At 36.2% G+C, this 20206-nt stretch overlaps 1 long non-coding RNA gene across 3 annotated transcripts; it reads right to left on the minus strand.

Moving 5' to 3' along the window:
- Window positions 1–14174: 14174 nt before the first annotated feature.
- Window positions 14175–19296, minus strand: LOC131645018 (uncharacterized). Of its 3 annotated transcripts, none has more exons than XR_009296846.1 (5): window positions 18681–19296; window positions 17519–17606; window positions 16383–16839; window positions 15221–15385; window positions 14175–14541 (listed from the first exon to the last, which is right to left on the minus strand). It is a non-coding gene; the product is annotated as an uncharacterized LOC131645018 (long non-coding RNA). The 3 variants fall into 3 exon arrangements; XR_009296847.1 differs by having other exon boundaries at window positions 15221–15308; window positions 17519–17683; XR_009296845.1 differs by having other exon boundaries at window positions 15221–15308; window positions 18681–19048.
- Window positions 19297–20206: the final 910 nt, after the last annotated feature.

The raw sequence follows: 20206 nt of genomic DNA on the forward strand, positions 1-20206 counted from the left end.
CAAGGTACTATAATTTCCAATACTTTTGGCAAAGCCACCTAACCAAAACTCGCGGTCATCACGTAAGATCCTCCACACCCCGCTATACCATTATTATCACGAGCACCATCCACATTAATCTTCTACTTTGTGATTTTTGTGGTTCATGAGTGGCGCTATATCTTAAAGCGATATCACTATGCATTGACATATAGACATTGTATTAGAAATGAGTCTAAATTATGCTTTATGGATTATTATTGTAAATAATTATTTACATGTTTTAAAATGAAATCTCTAGCCATGTATAATGTATCTTTTGTTTATGTTTGTTGCTCCGCTCTTGTATATTTGTTATTTTCGAATTGATGACCCTTTAGTGGATGTGTGGGCGAATATGATAATAGATCATGACGCTTCCGAGACACAAGGAGCCGCCACCGTCGAAGACGATGAACTTCACTTTCCCTAATAAGTGGACCAACACGTCCTAGGGGTTTGGCCTAACCCTAGGACAACTCACGTTCATCGGGAACGTACTAAAGACCACTGCTATCATGGGCATGGATCTGAAGACCCCTTTCTCATGCAGAGCGATCACCTTCTAGATCCCAACCTCTTTGATCATCTCTAGCTTTCTTTCGAGAGTGATTGAGCGTTTCGGATTGTCAATCTCTCCTGTAGTCCTACCTGGACCCCTATACGCCCCAACCGTGGGAGGGGAGCCGTTCTTTCATGATATATCCATACCTCCCTTGGATTTATATATGTCATTAGGACTACCCTCGACGTTCACTCGTGACATCTTTCTCGTAGATGAGCTCCTTCACATTACTCCGACACGCGTGTCGTTGTTGGAGCTAGACTTAGATGAGGCAAAGGACGACGAAACTTATGATCCCTCTAAGCATGATTATATGAGCATATATGATGAGGATGACTCTGATCACACCTTGACGAGCACTTGTAGTGGATAGTACGGAGCTGGGGCGGGTGAGTATTTTGATTGTCGTTAGGTTTCGATCATCCTAGTTAGTGAGGAGAGTACATGGATTGTAGGAGTATTTTAGTACTAAATGACGGGTTCTTGTGACTTACTATGCATGGTCTGATATTTTCTCCTTGGGGCAGCTCTCCTGCGCGAGTTTCTACCGGGGACTTTTATTCTATCATTCATGGATTGTATTCTAACTAGTATATGCACTTTATATATTATGACGCTTCGTCGTTTATATCTATAGTATATTTTTATGTCATTTTCCAAAATAGTTAAGGGCAACTTGGTAAATAGGGAGGGGATTAGGTTACATCCCCAAGTTTTCATGTCTCTCTCACATCTACTACAATTTATTCTCTCACATTTACTGTGATCTCTTCTTTCACTCTCCCCTAATTCTCTCACTTTCTCCAACTTCTTTCTACGGCTTTTTTTTGTGTTCATAAATCATCTTAGCATTTACTTTTTATTTTGTGACATGAAAATTGAATTTATACAAATAAGAAAATGGCTAATATGTTTTTGGTCCTTATAAATATCTCAATTTTGGCTTTTAGTCCCTATAAAAAATATATTGACTTTTAGTCCCTATAAATTTACTTTTACACTCATTTTTGGTCCCTCTACAAGGACTAAAACTGAGTGCAAAAGTAATTTTATAGGGACTAAAAGTCAATATTTTTTTTATAGGGACTAAAAGCCATTTTGGTTAATTTTATAGGGACTAAAAACAATTTTAACCCAAAAGAAAAAGAAGAATCTTAAGTATTGTGTTAGGGCTCAAATAAGGTTAAGGGTTAGGGTTTTATGAATAGTACTTGAGATAACAATTGTTGAAAAAGAGACATTGAAAGAGGAATAAGGTTAAAGGTTAGGGTTTTATCAAGTTTTTATTTGGTTTTATGTTTTGTACTAATTATATTGTTATTTGGTTTTGTTTTGTTATTAGGTTAATTGATTTATTGCTGAAACTATGACATCATCAAAAATTTAACCGAAACTGAAGTAAGTAAGAGGAATAGATATAGTTATTTATTTTTTTTGTTATTATGGTTGGATTGTTTCATTGCATTTATAAATGGGATTAATCAATTTTTTCCATAAATTTAAGGTACGAAGGAGGCATGACTGTATCCCGATTTATTTGAGCAGTGTCAACGAAAGTTTAACTGCGGTTTAACGTGCCCATATCGAAAGCACCCCATTCAAATGGGCGTTGGATATTTTTAACGACTTCTCAATCTCGGGTGGTTTATAATGGGAGGTAGTAAGTAGATGGGACTCACGTAGTAGGGGATTTCAGGTTAGGGATAGAATATTTCCCTTTACTCTCATTGATGTTTGTTTAGCTATTGTGTAAGTAAAAGCCTATACTCACCAAGGAGTTTTCGATTCATGGCAAACATCATAAGTGAACAAACAACAAAAGCACAAGTGAATGACTCAAGGAAAAGCAAGTATTGGCTATCCAAGACAATGCAGGTCGACATACCTTGTGTCAAGGTCAACCTATAAAGCTCAAATTACTCAACATATGGTCTTGCATCAACTAGGCCGACCCAGTGCATCATTTGGTCGACTCAAATTAAGGCAAACAAAGAAGATACAAACATGCCACTGTTAGGTCGACCCACTCACCTTCCTAGGTCGACCTAAACTGAAGGAATTTACACATGTCACTGTTAGGTCGACCTACCCACACTCCTAGGTCGACCTAAACTGAAGAAAAGTCACAAAAATGCATATCAACTGACTTTAGGTCGACCTAAACCTTCAACAGGTCGACCTAACTGGAAACAACTGACTTTAGGTCGACCTAAACCTTCAACAGGTCAACCTAACTGACTTTAGGTCGACCTAAACCTTCAGCAGGTCAACCTAACAGATTTTAGGCCAACCTAACAGGTCAACCCAACTGGGACAATTTCAACTCAATTAACTCTGCTTCTGTTAGGTCGACCTAAGCACTAAAGTAGGTCAACCTATTTGCTGAAAAACTTCCCAAAATATGTGTTTACTCTGCTCCAAAACACTTAGAAAGGGGGGGTTTGAATAAGTGTAGCTTTAAAAACTTGACAGATAAAAATAAATTGCACAGTTATTTTTATCCTGGTTCGTTGTTAACTAAACTACTCCAGTCCACCCCCGCAGAGATGATTTACCTCAACTGAGGATTTAATCCACTAATCGCACGGATTACAATGGTTTTCCACTTAGTCAGCAACTAAGTCTTCCAGAGTCTTCTGATCACACACTGATCACTCCAGGAACAACTGCTTAGATACCCTCTAAGACTTTTCTAGAGTATTCTGATCCACATGATCACTCTAGTTACAACCTGCTTAGATAACCTCTAAGACTTCCTAGAGTATTCTGATCCACACGATCACTCTAGTTCCTTACAACTTAATGTAATCAATTCTAAGAGTATTACAATTGCTTCTTAAAAGCTATAATCACAAACTGTGATATTTCTCTTAACGTTTAAGCTTAATCTCACTAATATATTACAACAGCAATGTAGTGAGCTTTGATGAAGATGAAGATTCTGAGCTTTGAATAGAACAGAGTTTCAGCAAGTTAATATGAGTTGTTTTGTTCAGAATCGTTAACCTTGCTTCTCATCAGAACTTCATATTTATAGGCGTTGGAGAAGATGACCGTTGAGTGCATTTAATGCTTTGCGTGTTCCGTACAGCATCGCATTTAATGTTATACGCTTTTGTCAACTACCTCGAGCCTTGTTCATGCTGTGTCTACTGACGTTGCCTATAATAGCTTTTAACGTTCCTTTTGTCAGTCAGCGTAGCTTGCCACTTGTACTTCCTTCTGATCTGATGTTTGTGAATACAACGTTTGAATATCATCAGAGTCAAACAGCTTGGTGCAAAGCATCTTCTGATCTTCTGACCTTGAAGTGCTTCTGAGCGTGATACCATCAGAACTTCAGTGCTTCTGATCTCATGTTCTTCTGATGCTTCCATAGACCCATGTTCTGATTCTGCTTCGACCATCTTCTGATGTCTTGCCAGACCATGTTCTGATGTTGCATGCTGAACCCTTTGAGACAAAGCTTCTGAGCACTGAATTATGCATACTCTTTATATATTTCCTGAAAAGGAAATTGCATTGGATTAGAGTACCATATTATCTTAAGCAAAATTCATATTATTGTTATCATCAAAACTAAGATAATTGATCAGAACAAATCTTGTTCTAACAATTATTCATTAACACCAACGACTGAAAGATACACAAAGGCTTCTCATCTTCGTTCTTTATCATCTCCAACACAATTACACACAATCATTCTTGCGTTGAGGGTTAGTGATCAAGTTCGATAACGTCCATGAAACGGAATTGAAGATTCCTAGTGGGTGAAGATTTGTGGGGTTTTTGGTGAATAAAATCCGCGGGTTTTGTCCTCCAAGATAGGTGTTTCTTTGGGGGTTTTTATCAAGAGGTTTCATCAAGGATCAAGCTGAGTGTGAAGATTGAAGAACTAGGGTTCAAGCAATTCAAGGCACTGTAGAAGGGATCAAAGTGAAGCTCTTGGAATACCTTGGTCTGGCTCAAGATTAAGGGGAAAGAAGATTCAAAGGATCGACATAATTGGTTTATCGTTCATCGCTTTGTTAATCTTCTTTGTATAAACTGTTTTCATAGTAATGGAAAACTTCCCAATTCCCGTTTAGAATTGGGGGCAGATGTAGTCGTAGCGAGGACGATCGACGAACTGCCTGATCAAATATCGTGTTCTTATCGCCTTTTATTTTCTGTTTATGTTTTGTTCATACTTGGCTATAATTGCAATTTGATAAACGATTCAGGTGTTAAAATTGTGCATTAAGAGTTTGTTTAAACAACACAATTCACCACACATTGAATCACCATCAATTGAGATTATCACAAAGTGTTTGTCGTTTTGCTTCAATCGTTATCAAAGCATTGCAAACATCGTTCATCATATAAGAAGTTAATCGATTCTCATTAGAGCGACGTATTGATTCTATAGGGTATTCTCTTATCGTTAATCTCAAACTGTTTTGTGGTTTTAACACATATACAATCGTTTCAATAGCGGTCCGGAATAGACGCGAGTCGATTCAGAACCGCTTTCGCTTAAAGTTCAATTAATTCCGAAAAACTCTGAGAGATCTATTCACCCCCCTCTAGATCCTTAAGCCTAGCGTCTAACAAGTGGCATCAAGAGCTCTGGTTTATTCCGTGCTACGTGAAACACTTATTGGAAAGATGGCTTCCGGACCTAAAGGGGCTTACAATAGAGCTCCAGTTTTCAACGGTGAAAACTATGGCTATTGGAAGGATTGTATGTGCGTTCATATCAATGCCATTGATAGGAACATTTGGACAGCAATTATCGATGGTCCATTTCAGATTACCATGACAAATGAAGCTGGTGCCATCGTTCCAAAACCAGAAAACACTTGGGATGCAAATGACGAAAAGAGATATGCATACGATTGGAAAGCGAGAAATATTCTAATCTCAGCTCTAGGAGTTGATGAATACTATCGTGTTTCCCATTGTAGATCCGCTAAAGCTATGTGGGACACATTGCAAGTTGCCCATGAGGGAACGGATGATGTCAAACTAGCTAGAATTAATACTCTAACTCAAGAGTTCGAACTCTTTCACATGGAAGATGGTGAATCCATCGAAAACATGCAAAAGAGATTCGTACATTTGAAAAATCGTTTAAATTCTCTTGATAGACCTGTTTCCAATGCTGTTGATACTAACAAAATATTGAGATGTTTAAACAGGGAATGGAAGCCCAAGGTTACGGCAATAAAGGAAGCAAATGATCTAAATACCTTAGACATCACCACTCTCTTCGGTAAACTGGAAGAGCATGAACAACACCTTAAATGTCTTGACATGCATGAGAAAAGAACAAAGAAAGATAAGAACATGGAGAAAGAGGTAGAGAAGAAGTCAATTGCTCTAAAGGCTTCAAGCTCCAAGACCTCAAAGCAAGAGCAAGAGGATAGCGATACGAGTGATGATGAAGACTCCGATGATGAGGAAATGAGACTGTTCGTGCGAAGATACAACAAGTACATAAAGAAAAATGGAGCAAAACACTCCGGTAAAAACTTGATTAATCATAGGAAGCAATTCGACAAGTCCAAACAAGACGATGATAATAAAAGAAAATCCAAAGGTCCTTGTTTCAATTGCGGCAAAGATGGTCATTATAAACCGGATTGTCCATATCTCTATAAGGAGAAAGACAAGAATCAAAGCAAAAGTCACAACAAGTCTAGAAGAGCTTATATAGCATGGGAAAGTGATTCCTCAAGTGAAAACTCATCAAGCGATGAAGAAGAATCAGCAAACTTATGTCTTACGGCTCATCAACACAAGAAAAAGAAACGTGTAAGTCATCTTAAACCTGAACTTGTAGATAAGGTATCTCATGCTCAATTAAAATTAGCTTTTGAAGAACTACATAGAGATGCAATTGAAGCTTTCAAACTTTTGGCCTCAAATAAGAAATTTTTTTCATATCTTGAATCAAAAGTTGAGAAGACCGAAAAGGACATGGAAGCTTTAAAACAATCTATGCTAGATATTCAAAAGGACAAAGTTGAGATAGATCCTACATCATGGTTTGGTTGTGAGACATGTCATCTTTGGCAAAAAGAAGTAAGAGATCTAAAGGCCAAGTTAGATAAGGCTCTACAACCAAAAGTGACTTTTGCGGTTGATCCAAATAAGTTCAAAAGATCGTATACTCCTTTATATAGTAAATACACTTTTGTACCAAAAGTATCAACTAGCAAAACAGCATACTCTCATCATATTACTTGTCACTATTGTTGCAAAGAGGGACATACCATTGAAAAATGCAAATTTAGGAGGATTTTAGTTCCTAAAGGAGTATTTCAATGGTTGCCTAAGTGCAACAATTTATGTACTCACCACCTAGGACCCAATGAAGATTGGGGACCTTCCACTCTAAATTAATTTTGCAGGAAAAGTGTCTTGACATTGCCGAAAGGTTGTGGTTCCTTGATAGCGGATGTTCAAGACACATGACGGGAGACATATCACTCTTTGTTGAGTTCCACGCAAATAAAAAGGGGTATGTCACCTATGGAGACAACAATCGGGGAGCTATACTTGGTAAAGGAAGTATAGGTAACCCGTCTACCACAACTATAACTGATGTGTTACTAGTAGAAGGTCTTAAACATAATCTCCTAAGTATTAGTCAATTGTGCGACAAAGACTTCAAAGTAACTTTTACAAATTCTGGCTGCACAATAGAACATATTAAGAAAAGAGGCATCATGTTTAATGGCATATGAGTAAACTACATTTATATGCTAAAACTTGGACAAAGGCATATTTTTTACTCTCAATCTAGTAAGGCATATAGGCATATAGTTTCTCTCAATTTATTTACTACTTATTGTTGAAAAATCAGTTCATGTGTCCTTTGATGAATCTTACTCAAAATATATCGAGAAAGGTATATCTTTTGATAGTGCAGGCCCATCTACTGAAGACATTGTCAAAGAAAGGGAAGACGAAAGTAAAATTGTTGCAAAGAAAGATGTTAAGGAAGAGAAAGATGAATCTCATGATAACGTTGAAAAAGAAAGCATCTCAAACAACGAAGATCTTCCTATGACCTGGACAAACGTAAAAGATCATCCAATCGACAACATAATAGGTGACATCTCAAAGGGCGCTACAACACGCTCCAAGATAAGTAACTTTTGTCACCACTTCGCTTTTGTTTCACAAGTTGAACCGAAAAACACAAAAAGACGCATTACTTGATGAGCATTGGCTAATGGCCATGCAAGAAGAATTAAACCAATTTAAACGGAATGATGTTTGGGACCTTGTCCCTCATCCGGGAGAACATCAAGTAATCGACACTAGATGGGTTTTTCGTAACAAACTTGATGAAAACGGAGTTATCACTAGAAACAAAGCTAGATTAGTTGCTCAAGGTTATAATTAAGAGGAAGAGTGAATTTGAGATGAGTCTCATGGGAGAGTCAAACTTCTTTCTTGGTCTACAAATCAAGCAACTTAGTCATGGAACTTTCGTAAGCCAAACAAAGTATTGCACAAAATTGCTTAAGAGATTTGGAATGAGTGAGTCAAAGGAAATTGACACACCTATGGCAACAAATAGCAACCTAGACAAAGATGAAAAAGTATGAAGGTAGTTCATCATCAAATCAAGGATCGTGCCACTTTGACAAGAGGATTCTACTCCACTCTACGCAATGATGACAAGATACTTAAAGTGGTAACATGTTTGTTGTTCACTTCCAAAAATATTATTGATACTATAATATGCTATCAATTAACATGTTTATAGTGACTTCATATATGCTTCTCCATATGTCTCATTTACATGTATATGGTGATCATCATTACTCATAGCATACCATGTTTGGGCATACTAATAAGTAGAATCAGCTTGTATCCAACATCCATAAGTATCTCCATTACATTTCAAGCATTTGAAGCATTTTTGGTCGACCTACTATGCCTTTGAGTCGACCTACTGAAGATTTTTTGTTTTGTTTGGATATTTTGTTCGCTTGGCTGTATTCTGAATATGTTTAGATATTATGCTCTACTATTTTACTATTATGCTATGCAAGATATCTTTCTGTTAAAATTATTATGTTACTCTCTTCTACTATTCTCTTGTTGTCTATCTTTTGATGTTGTCAAAGGGGGAGATGTGTTGAGAGTACGGGGGAGTTGAGTACGGGGGAGCTTTCGCCATTAAATCAAATGTTTGCCATCATCAAAAAGGGGGAGTATGTAAGTAAAAGCCTATACTCACCAAGGAGTTTTCGATTCATGGCAAACATCATAAGTGTGTTAGAACAAGATTTGTTCTGATCAATATTCTTAGTTTTGATGATAACAAGGATATGAATTTTGTGTGAGATAATGTGGTACTCTAATACATTGCAATTTCCCTTTCAGGAAATATATAAAGAGTATGCACAAATCAGCGCTCAGAAGCTTTGTCTCAGAAGGTTCAGCATGCAACATCAGAACATGGTCTGGCAAGACATCAGAAGATGGTCAAAGCAGAATCAGAACATGGGTCTATGGAAGCATCAGAAGAACTTGAGATCAGAAGCAGAAGCACTGAAGTTCTCATGGTATCACGCTCAGAAGCACTTCAAGGTCAGAAGACAAGAAGATGCTATGCACCAAGCTGTTTGACTCTGATGATATTCAAACGTTATATACACAAACATCATATCAGAAGAAAGTACAGGTGGCAGGCTATGCTGACTGACAAAAGGAATGTTGGAAGCTATTAAAGGCAACGTCAGTAGACACAGCGTGAACAAGGCTCGAGGTAGTTGACAAAAGCGTGAAACATTAAATGCAATGTTGTACGAAATACTTAAAGCATTAAATGCTCCCAAGGGTCATCTTCTCAAGTGCCTATAAATATGAAGTTCTGATGAGAAGCAAGGTCAACCAATCCTGAACGAACTTATTCTGAAAAACTTGCTGAAACGCTGTTCAACTCAAAGCTCAGAAACTTCATCTTCATCAAAGCTCACTACATTGCTGTTGTAATATATTAGTGAGATTAAGCTTAAACGTTAAGAGAAATATCACTGTTGTGATTATAGCTTTTCAGAAGCATTTGTAATACTCTTAGAATTGATTACATTAATTTGTAAGTAACTAGAGTGATCAAGTGTTGATCAGGATACTCTAGGAAGTCTTAGCTTGTGTCTAAGCAGTTGTAATTAGAGTGATCACGTGGTGGTCAGGATACTCTAAGAAAGTCTTATCTTGTGTCTAAGCATTTGTTCCTAGAGTGATCAGGTTGTGATCAGGATACTCTAGAAGACTTAGTCGTGGGCTAAGTGGAAAACCATTGTAATCTGTTGCGATTAGTGGATTAAATCCTCAGGTGAGGTAAATCACTCCGTGGGGGTGGACTGGAGTAGTTTGGTTAACAACGAACCAGGATAAAAATAATTGTGCAATTTATTTTTATCGTCCAAGTTTTTAGACTACACTTATTCAAACCCCCCCTTTCTAAATGTTTTTCTATCCTTCAATTGGCATCAGTGCGCCGGTTCTAAGGTGCAAGCAGTTAACCGTGTTTAGAAAAGATTCAGGAAGAGAAAAACGCTTCAGTAAAAGATGGCTGGTGAAATTCCAACAGACTCACCTGCATCTACATCTGGCTCTGCTGAGCAATACAATGGTAACAATGGTTATACTAGACCACCAGTATTTGATGGTGAAAACTTTGAATACTGGAAAGATAAACTAGAAAGTTACTTTCTTGGTCTAGATGGTGAATTATGGGATCTTCTGATGGATGGTTACAAACATCCAGTGAAAGCAAGTGGCGTAAGGCTTACAAGGCAAGAAATGGATGATGATCAAAAGAAGCTTTTCAAGAATCATCATAAATGTAGGACTGTTTTGTTGAATGCTATCTCTCATGCTGAGTATGAGAAGATATCTAACAGGGAAACTGCCCATGATATATATGAGTCATTGAAAATGACCCATGAGGGAAATGCTCAAGTCAAGGAGACTAAAGCTCTTGCTCTAATCCAGAAATATGAAGCCTTCAAGATGGAGGATGATGAAGATATTGAGAAGATGTTCTCGAGATTTCAAACTCTAACTGCTGGATTGAGAGTTCTGGATAAAGGCTACACCAAGGCTGATCATGTAAAGAAGATCATCAGAAGCTTGCCCAGAAGATGGGGCCCAATGGTGACTGCATTCAAGATTGCGAAGAATCTGAATGAAGTTTCTTTGGAAGAGCTTATCAGTGCCCTGAGGAGTCATGAGATTGAACTTGACGCAAATGAACCTCAGAAGAAAGGTAAGTCTATTGCATTAAAATCTAATGTTAAAAAATGCACTAACGCTTTTCAGGCTAGAGAAGAAGATCCTGAAGAATCAGAATCTGAAGAAGAAGATGAACTGTCCATGATCTCCAGAAGGGTAAACCAACTCTGGAAGAGCAAGCAAAGGAAGTTCAGAGGCTTCAGAAGTTCAAAGAGATTTGAACGAGGAGAAATCTTCTGGTGACAGAAGATCTGACAAGAAGAAAGCTGTCTGCTATGAGTGCAATGAGCCTGGACATTACAAGAACGAGTGTCCGAAACTTCAGAAGGAGAATCCCAAGAAGAAGTTTCATAAGAAGAAAGGTCTTATGGCAACATGGGATGATTCTGAATCAGAATCAGAATCAGACTCTGAAGGAGAGCAGGCCAACTTCGCGCTGATGGCTACAGAAGATGATGGATCAGAATCTATGTCAGAATCAGATTCTGAAGAGGTATTTTCTGAACTATCTAGAGAAGAGTTAGTTTCCAGCTTAACAGAACTTCTGGAACTCAAGGCTCATCTTAGTATCAAATACAAAAAGCTGAAAAAGCAGTTTGAATTTGAAACTAAGAAGCTGGAATTGGAAAATTCTGAACTGAAGGAAAAAGTTTTAAATCTATCCAAAGATAGTGGATCTCCTTCTGAAACAGAAAAATCTATTCCTAGCATGAATCATATTCTGAAAGAATATGACTCGAGCTTCAGAAAGTTCTTATCTAGAAGTATTGGCAGAAGCCATCTTGCTTCTATGATATATGGTGTTTCTGGAAACAGAAGGTTTGGTTTTGGCTATGAGGGTGATATCTCACATAAATTTGAACCTGTTGATGATCTGAAGATCACATACAAGCCATTGTATGATCAGTTCAAATATGGCCATGCTCATGATATTAGGCTCACTTCACATGCACAGATGTTTAACACTGTTCACACTAAGAAGCATGTGACACATCCTAAGAAATATCATGCTGACAAACCTAAAGAATATCATGCTGTTCCTCCTGTTAAATATTTTGCTAAACCCAAGTTCAATCAGAACTTGAGGAGAACTAACAAGATAGGACCCAAGAAATTGTGGGTACCTAAGGAGAAGATAATTTCTGTTGCAGATATCCTTGGCGTCAAAGAGGACAAAAAGCAAAATGTCATGGTACTGGACTCTGGGTGCTCGCGACACATGATGGGAAGAAGGTCTACATTCCAAGACCTGGTGCTTAAACCAGGTGGAGAAGTCAAGTTTGGAGGAGATCAGAAGGGCAAAATCATTGGCTCTGGAACCATAAGTCTTGGTAACTCTCCTTTCATAACTAATGTACTTCTTGTAGAAGGATTAACGCATAACTTATTGTCCATAAGTCAATTAAGTGACAATGGTTATGATATAATCTTCAATCAAAAGTCTTGCAAGGCTGTAAGTCAGAAGGATGGCTCAATCCTATTTACAGGCAAGAGGAAGAACAACATTTATAAGACAGATCTTCAGGATCTTAAGAATCAGAAGGTGACTTGTCTTATGTCTGTTTCTGAAGAGCAATGGGTCTGGCACAGAAGATTAGGACATGCTAGTTTGAGAAAGATCTCTCAGATTAACAAACTAAATCTGGTCAGAGGACTCCCTAATCTGAAATACAAATCAGATGCTCTTTGTGAAGCATGTCAGAAGGGCAAGTTCTCCAGACCTGCATTCAAGTCTAAGAATGTTGTTTCTACCTCAAGGCTGTTAGAACTTTTGCACATTGATCTGTTTGGCCCAGTCAAAATAGCATCTGTCAGAGGGAAGAAATATGGATTAGTCATCGTTGATGATTATAGCCGCTGGACATGGGTAAAGTTCTTAAAACACAAGGATAAGTCTCATTCAGTGTTCTTTGAATTCTGCACTCAGATCCAATCTGAGAAAGAGTGCAAAATCATAAAGGTCAGAAGTGATCATGGTGGCGAATTTGAGAACAGATTCTTTGAGGAGTTCTTCAAAGAAAATGGTATTGCCCAAGATTTCTCTTGTCCTAGAACTCCACAGCAAAATGGAGTTGTAGAGCGAAAGAATAGGACTCTACAAGAAATGGCCAGAACCATGATCAACGAAACCAATATGGCTAAGCACTTCTGGGCAGAAGCAATAAACACTGCGTGTTATATTCAGAATAGAATCTCTATCAGACCTATTCTAAATAAGACTCCTTATGAATTGTGGAAGAACAAAAAGCCCAACATTTCATATTTCCATCCTTTTGGATGTGTATGTTTTATTCTGAATACTAAAGATCATCTTGGTAAGTTTGATTCTAAAGCACAAAAGTGTTTCCTTCTTGGATATTCTGAACGCTCTAAAGGCTACAGAGTATACAATACTGAAACATTGATTGTAGAAGAATCAATCAATATCAGGTTTGATGATAAGCTTGGTCTTGAAAAACCAAAGCAGTTTGAGAATTTTGCAGATTTTGATATTGATATATCAGAAGCAGTAGAACCAAGAAGCAAAGCTGCAGAAGCTGGAAGTCTCAGAAGCAATGGATCAGAAGATCAAGTTGTTGCATCTTTAGAGAATCTCAGGATTTCTGAAGAGCCAACAGTCAGAAGATCACCTAGACTTGCATCAGCTCATTCAGAAGATGTGATCCTTGGGAAGAAAGATGATCCCATCAGAACAAGGGCATTCCTAAAGAACAATGCTGAATGTCAATTAGGTCTGGTTTCTCTGATCGAGCCAACTTCTGTTGATCAAGCTCTAGAAGATACAAACTGGATAATTGCCATGCAAGAAGAGTTAAATCAGTTTACAAGGAATGATGTTTGGGATCTTGTTCCAAGACCTAAAGGATTCAATATTATAGGAACAAAATGGGTTTTCAGAAACAAGCTGAGTGAGAAAGGTGAAGTGGTAAGAAACAAAGCCAGACTGGTGGCTCAGGGTTATAGTCAGCAAGAAGGGATTGACTATACAAAAACCTTTGCACCAGTGGCCAGGTTAGAATCTATTCGTCTATTAATTTCTTTTGCCACTCAACATAACATCACTCTTTATCAGATGGATGTCAAGAGTGCCTTCTTAAATGGTTACATAGATGAAGAAGTTTATGTCCATCAACCTCCTGGTTTTGAAGACTCCATGTCTCCAAATCATGTTTTTAAATTAAAGAAATCATTATACGGATTGAAGCAAGCTCCTAGAGCTTGGTATGCACGTTTAAGTTCTTTCCTTCTGGAAAATGGTTTCACTAGAGGAAAAGTGGACACTACTCTCTTTTGTAAAAACTTTAAAAAGGATATTTGTAACACCCCGATTTTTAACAGCGCGAGTGTATTTTTTTTAAAATTAATGCCTTACAAAATATGGACCACTGTCCTTTTAGGAATAATAAAAATGATAAATCAGAGTACGAGCTGTTCGGTCTAAGTCTTTTCCATAAATAGGCCCAGCGCAATGCCCAAGGTCATAAAATTTTTGACCACTTGAATATAATTGCGTACAGAGTATTTGACAACAAGTAAAGGTCAAAACCACACACACAAATTAAGCATTCAGCTTTAACAACAAACTTCCCAAACAAACACAGACAACACTCTGAAACAAAACCCTAAGCTGATTTTGAACTCCTAGCCAAAGACATTCACATCTTGCAAGTCTTCACGACACCAGGATACCTTAACTATCCCCAATTGCTAACAGCCTGGGTGGTCGTTAGCCACAACAAAATAATAGTAGAGGGTCACGATCTAAAAATTGCATATACGAAAGAATAGACACATGCAAGTAATACATGATATACAACAGTCACAATAGTTATTTCAATACATGAAGTGATGTACAAATATCCTAATGCAGACTCTACATGGGTGTGATCCCCCTAACCGGGTTCCTCACATGCATGAATTCCGGAATTTAACCTCTCCGCAGAGAGTCGTGGCCTCTTTCCACTAAAAAGGTTCTGCCTCACTAAAAGTGATCCCAACAGACACCGAGGTACTGCCTCACTAGAAGTGATCTCAACAGAAACCAACTCAATAAAATCCCGCAGGATTAGGTGGGCTCGTCCTCTAGAGTCCTCACCCGGTGCAGTCCTCTCGACATACACGCAACTATGATATGCATGAGCACATATATGCAAATGCATCATAATATTTCTCAATAGTCAATTCATATATTCAACAAGTCATATGAACTTACATAATCTTCACATGTGTAATCATAACCACAAGTCAATTCATATATTTTCAACAAATCATATGAAAACACATTCTCAAGTTTAGCATCACAGCAGAAACACACATCCCCAACCGGGCACACAATCATTCATACCAGCACATATGCATTCAATCATATATAATATCGTTAGAAAGTGCCCTTACCTTTGCAAGCTTCCCACACGTTCAACTTACATTACGCGAGCACAATCCGTCTCTCGACGATGTCTCCTATTCGATTCATACTTTCAACCTTTTAAAATACACCACTTGTTTAAATTAATACAACCCAACTACATCCATAATGCAGGATTTATCTTGGCCATTTACCTAATCAATTAAGTTTGAGTTTTATTACCGATTTAACAACCTAAACATTTTATGTTAAATATATCTTTTAACATAGAAGATGATTTTGTTAAAGAAATAATAATATATTAATGCCGAAGTTCATCACTCACTAGTTTAAAATAATATTATGATATTTTCATAAACATGTATTATTTTCTTTTGACAGAACTTGCAAATATAACTACTATGCATACTAGTATGGCAAGATGTTTTTCATTAACAAAATATTAAATCCACATTTGATATAAGTGCTTAATTCAATTATTAAAAATTAAATAATAGTTTTAAATATAAAGTAGATGTTAAATGAATACATCATATCCTATGTTAATTATTAAAAGTAGTTAATTAGGAATAGAATTTAAACCGTACGTTAATGCTTATGACTATAAACCTCGGCAAAGTCGGTTTTGGATAGGAATTTGCCAAATCTCTTTATATTAAAAAGGTTTTCTATCTAAAGAAAACAAATTTGAGGATAGGGAGAATTTTGGGTTTTAATTGCAGTGGAGGATTAAAATCATATTTTCTATTCAAAATGACACTCTACTAAATAGAATTAGACTGTACGACTTCAATCTTTGATTTTAAATAAATACTTACATTGATTTATCTTATAAATACCAAATAACCATTTCAAGATTAATTCAAACCTTTCAAATTCATTGAATATCATATCTTATCTTCCAACATAAAAGCTTTCCAAAACCAACAATTTTCTACTAATATAAAAAAATACTCCAACCTGAAAGTTTACAAAACATCACTTTTCTATTCAAACTAATGTGAAGAACACAGCCGTTAAAAACACAAGTTAAATCTCACTTCCAACTCTAGGGAGGATATGTGAAAACTATTTCATACTACAAGATTAATTCGGTTCAAATTCATAAACTAGCTTTCAAAATTATTTCAAATAAACCGAATCCAAAATCCAATTTAAATATACCGGTATTTCAAGAATGTGAGGTCTTACCATTACAAAAAGATTTCATGACAGTCTCAGGTAATTTCGGCACTTTGGTGATGATTTCCGGTACGGTGTATTTTTAACAGCGCGAGTGTATTTTTTTTAAAATTAATGCCTTACAAAATATGGACCACTGTCCTTTTAGGAATAATAAAAATGATAAATCAGAGTACGAGCTGTTCGGTCTAAGTCTTTTCCATAAATAGGCCCAGCGCAATGCCCAAGGTCATAAAATTTTTGACCACTTGAATATAATTGCGTACAGAGTATTTGACAACAAGTAAAGGTCAAAACCACACACACAAATTAAGCATTCAGCTTTAACAACAAACTTCCCAAACAAACACAGACAACACTCTGAAACAAAACCCTAAGCTGATTTTGAACTCCTAGCCAAAGACATTCACATCTTGCAAGTCTTCACGACACCAGGATACCTTAACTATCCCCAATTGCTAACAGCCTGGGTGGTCGTTAGCCACAACAAAATAATAGTAGAGGGTCACGATCTAAAAATTGCATATACGAAAGAATAGACACATGCAAGTAATACATGATATACAACAGTCACAATAGTTATTTCAATACATGAAGTGATGTACAAATATCCTAATGCAGACTCTACATGGGTGTGATCCCCCTAACCGGGTTCCTCACATGCATGAATTCCGGAATTTAACCTCTCCGCAGAGAGTCGTGGCCTCTTTCCACTAAAAAGGTTCTGCCTCACTAAAAGTGATCCCAACAGACACCGAGGTACTGCCTCACTAGAAGTGATCTCAACAGAAACCAACTCAATAAAATCCCGCAGGATTAGGTGGGCTCGTCCTCTAGAGTCCTCACCCGGTGCAGTCCTCTCGACATACACGCAACTATGATATGCATGAGCACATATATGCAAATGCATCATAATATTTCTCAATAGTCAATTCATATATTCAACAAGTCATATGAACTTACATAATCTTCACATGTGTAATCATAACCACAAGTCAATTCATATATTTTCAACAAATCATATGAAAACACATTCTCAAGTTTAGCATCACAGCAGAAACACACATCCCCAACCGGGCACACAATCATTCATACCAGCACATATGCATTCAATCATATATAATATCGTTAGAAAGTGCCCTTACCTTTGCAAGCTTCCCACACGTTCAACTTACATTACGCGAGCACAATCCGTCTCTCGACGATGTCTCCTATTCGATTCATACTTTCAACCTTTTAAAATACACCACTTGTTTAAATTAATACAACCCAACTACATCCATAATGCAGGATTTATCTTGGCCATTTACCTAATCAATTAAGTTTGAGTTTTATTACCGATTTAACAACCTAAACATTTTATGTTAAATATATCTTTTAACATAGAAGATGATTTTGTTAAAGAAATAATAATATATTAATGCCGAAGTTCATCACTCACTAGTTTAAAATAATATTATGATATTTTCATAAACATGTATTATTTTCTTTTGACAGAACTTGCAAATATAACTACTATGCATACTAGTATGGCAAGATGTTTTTCATTAACAAAATATTAAATCCACATTTGATATAAGTGCTTAATTCAATTATTAAAAATTAAATAATAGTTTTAAATATAAAGTAGATGTTAAATGAATACATCATATCCTATGTTAATTATTAAAAGTAGTTAATTAGGAATAGAATTTAAACCGTACGTTAATGCTTATGACTATAAACCTCGGCAAAGTCGGTTTTGGATAGGAATTTGCCAAATCTCTTTATATTAAAAAGGTTTTCTATCTAAAGAAAACAAATTTGAGGATAGGGAGAATTTTGGGTTTTAATTGCAGTGGAGGATTAAAATCATATTTTCTATTCAAAATGACACTCTACTAAATAGAATTAGACTGTACGACTTCAATCTTTGATTTTAAATAAATACTTACATTGATTTATCTTATAAATACCAAATAACCATTTCAAGATTAATTCAAACCTTTCAAATTCATTGAATATCATATCTTATCTTCCAACATAAAAGCTTTCCAAAACCAACAATTTTCTACTAATATAAAAAAATACTCCAACCTGAAAGTTTACAAAACATCACTTTTCTATTCAAACTAATGTGAAGAACACAGCCGTTAAAAACACAAGTTAAATCTCACTTCCAACTCTAGGGAGGATATGTGAAAACTATTTCATACTACAAGATTAATTCGGTTCAAATTCATAAACTAGCTTTCAAAATTATTTCAAATAAACCGAATCCAAAATCCAATTTAAATATACCGGTATTTCAAGAATGTGAGGTCTTACCATTACAAAAAGATTTCATGACAGTCTCAGGTAATTTCGGCACTTTGGTGATGATTTCCGGTACGGTGGTCGCCGGTAGAAAGTGTTCCGATCATAAAATAAATTTGACGCAAAGAAAGAGGGGAAAGAGAGGATAATAGTGGTGATGTTGGTTTTTTCTGTTTTGAGTATGTGGTGGTCGGAAATGGTGCAAAGGAAAGGACCGGCGGTGTTAAGTTTGAAGACAAAGGAGGAGCTGTTTCTATTTTACAGAGGGAGAAGCGTGAAAGAGGAAAATTAATTGATTCATTCACATAGTCCACAACCATGTATATATAACCACAATAATAATAATTATTACTTAATATTATATCATTAATTTAATAAAATAATAATATATTAAAAAATATCTAGATATTATCATAAAATAATAATATATTTCAAAAATATCTAGATATTTGTATGATGTCCAACTTACTAACTCGTTCAGTCTCTTCGTTCATTCTCAGATGAGTTGTAATTTGCTCACAAACAACTTTTACGGAAACATCAAAATTCCATCAAAATCTTTAAATTAAAACAAAACATAATTTTCGAATAAATTGTAATTCCGAACAAATTTTTGATCATTAGCTTAAAAAAAATATATTGAGATTAAATTATCATTCTAGGTGATATATAAAACTCCTATTTAAATTTTGACGGTAATCGAAATCAGTGAAAATTTAAAAGACGAATATATTTTTCTTGTCTTCTTAAGAATCAAACGAAACTTTTTCGACACAATAGAAACATTTAAACTTAATATAATCTTTGTGTCAATTTTAAAAGTGTGATTTAGACACAACACAATTCAACAAAACTTGTCAGAATGGACAATTAAATAGAAAATCGATAAAATAAAATAGCATAATACTATTTAATATTTCAAAATTCTAATTACTGCTAGTGTACTTTTTACGGGCCTTACAATATTTTAATATGTTAAATATATGTTGATGATATTATCTTTGGAACATCTAATGCTACACTTAGAAAGGAGTTTGCTGAGTCTATGCAGGCTGAATTTGAAATGAGCATGATGGGAGAACTCAAGTATTTCCTTGGGATTCAAATCAACCAAACTTCTGATGGAACCAATGTTCATCAAACGAAGTATGTGAAAGAACTTCTGAAGAAGTTTAATCTTTCTGAAAGAAAAGAAGCCAAAACTCATATGCATCCAACATGTGTCCTAGGTAAGGATGAGGTAAGTAAGAAGGTAGATCAGAAGTTGTACAGAGGTATGATTGGATCTCTTCTATACCTAACTGCTTCTAGACCTGACATTCTCTTCAGTGTTTGTTTGTGTGCTAGATTCCAATCAGATCCGAGAGAATCTCATTTAACTGCGGTTAAGAGAATTCTGAGGTATCTGAAAGGTACTACTAATGTTGGTTTAGTTTACAGAAAATCCAAAGACTACAACTTAGTAGGATTCTGTGATGCTGACTATGCTGGAGATAGAATTGAAAGGAAGAGCACTTCTGGAAGTTGTCAATTTCTTA

The sequence above is a fragment of the Vicia villosa genome, linkage group LG1 (genome assembly GCF_029867415.1).
Source record: "Vicia villosa cultivar HV-30 ecotype Madison, WI linkage group LG1, Vvil1.0, whole genome shotgun sequence".
NCBI lineage: Eukaryota > Viridiplantae > Streptophyta > Magnoliopsida > Fabales > Fabaceae > Vicia > Vicia villosa.